We start from the raw sequence: 2,387 nt of genomic DNA, 5'->3' as shown, positions 1-2,387 counted from the left end.
GGGCTGGACGCGCTCCGCCCCGAGCGACCGTCCACGCTCGGGGCACCACGAGCCGCCGGACACCGCGGACAGGACCGGGGGACAGGCGTGTGTGTGTGTCCTCCCTTCTGCAGGAGTGCTTCACTTCCTTTCATCCCGGAAAGGAGGACCGGGCGGGCGCGTTTGCAGACCCTCGCCGCTCGCCCGCGCCCCTCACTTACCTCCCGCATGGCCGCGCCGGGAGGTTTGCCCCGCGCAGCGCGGGGAGGGGCGCCCGCCACGCGCTGAGCCCCCAGACAACGACGGGCGCGCGCGGCATGCCGGGAGTTGTAGTCCTCCGCGGTTGCGGGGCGGGGGAGGGGGGGGTGTCTGGTAAGGGAAAGGCGGAGGGGTGGAAAGGGATCGGGAACTCCAGAAGCAAAGACCAGAAGGGAGGGGATCGGCTCTGGGACCTTGGCAACCTGAGGGAGGACGTTCGCAGGAACTTCAAACTGGCAGGGAGCTGGACGGTGAAGAAGACCCTACACCCCTAAAAAGGTGTTTCAAGTGCTGGCTGTCAGGTTCAGACCCTTGCCTTCCTGTCTTCCTGGCTCCCGATCACTCCGCTGTAGTGTTAAGCTGGACTTTGGTCAGTAATGATAAAAAATTCCCGGACTGACTTCGTATAATTTAGGGCTGTTCTTCCTTCACTCTGAACTCACGTGTAGCGTTCTCTCCTACAACACCTGTTCTGTTGCTCGCTAAGTAACTGTGGAAGCCCTTGGCCTGCCACGGGAAGAGGAATAGTTACATCTTGTACTTGTAGATCGCTCCACCTTGGGCACGTGTGGCAAAGCACTTTCATTCCATTAGAACCATAAAGCCACCAGGGGATTTCAGCAGAAAGAAAGCTGATGATGCACCCGTGGAGGTTGGAGCCACTGCCTTCTCCAGCCCTGTCCTTAGCAAGGAGGTAGAGAGGAGAAGGAGGGCTGGGGTCAGGTTTGATGGACACAGCAAAACAAGGGATTTTCTTGAAATAACAGACGAATAACTCTACAGTACATAAAGAAAATAAATGAATCAACTGTGAATTGGAAGAGTACAAGGGAAAGCAAAATGCAGTAGTATAGAGATGGAGATTCAATAGATTTTGAGAAGACTAGAGATAATATGAAAAAGCTATGTCAAGAAGAAAGCAAGACAGATTTTAGTGACCTGGGATCTTGGTATTGTCACTTCTGAGTTAGTTCTGTGACCTGAGGTAGGTTATTTAATCTTCCTAAATCTCTTTGCCTCTTTAAAATATAATAATTGTGTAATAATAGTTGTGATGTGGCAGGGCAGATTAAAATAGATGGGAAGTGCTTAGAATAGTGTCTGGCACATGATAAGCTCTCAAATCATTTTAGCTACTATTATTATCTACAGAAAGATCTCGGTGAAGGCAGAAAGCAAATACTGTAAGGTTGAGTGACAGGAGAGCCAAGGAAGGAGGAAGTGGTGAGGAGGAACTTGTCAACACAGTCAACCACAGTGGTGAGGTAGCCAGGGACAACAGAAAAGGGGACTCCAGATGTAGAAATGCTCCTACAAACTGTTTTGGAAATTTACCAGAGTGATTTTGCTTTTCCTAGTGATTGGGAAGGGACGCTAATGTTGGGCAAAAATGCCAGACTCCTTCCCTTGCCTGGGACAATCCTGCATAGTATACATACTGTTTTTTTCTATTCATGTCAGTGGAAGCCTATTTCTAATTATCTGAGACTGCAATCTATTTTGCATTTAAATATAAAGCGTTTTCCAAACAGCTTGAAATATATTACATTCTCTTTGAATGCAGAAAGTGAATGACAATACCGTAGAATTTGAATCATCAGTACAGCTCATTTGTTGGCTGTCTTTACATGGTGTATCAACAGTTGGACCTACATGGCTGAGCATTCCACTAGTATTTATTATTCCTGCTTAATAGTTACATACATAAACCAGCTGATCAAACTCTTTACCTTGTCCTCTCTCTCCAGTCTCTAGTAACCCAATGCCCTTGAAATTTCAGAGTGAGGAAACAGCAAAGTTGCTAGTGTGGATGGATTAGAGAGACTGGAGGTTGAGTGGGAGGTCTGAGAGTAACCCTGGATTGGGCGCAGGTAATGTAGAATTTGTAGGTAAATTGCAAAGACTTTGGCTTTCACTCTTAATGAAATGGGGAGCTGTTGAAGAGTTTTGAACAGACAAATGGATGGTAAAGTATTTTTTTCTTATTCTAATGGTTTATAGTAGGTATACAGGGGAGGATTTCTTTTTGTAAAAGTTACACAGGTACATAAATTATTAGTAGTATTTTTCTTTATAATCTCTTGGATTCAATAAATAAAACAAATGAGTTATATCATCAATATTTTAATTGTGTTATTCATATTTCCTAT

Source organism: Dipodomys ordii, unplaced genomic scaffold (genome assembly GCF_000151885.1).
Source record: "Dipodomys ordii isolate 6190 unplaced genomic scaffold, Dord_2.0 Scaffold39, whole genome shotgun sequence".
Classification (NCBI taxonomy): domain Eukaryota; kingdom Metazoa; phylum Chordata; class Mammalia; order Rodentia; family Heteromyidae; genus Dipodomys; species Dipodomys ordii.
The sequence above is the reverse complement of the archived record's forward strand: the minus strand, read 5'-3'. Positions refer to the sequence as shown.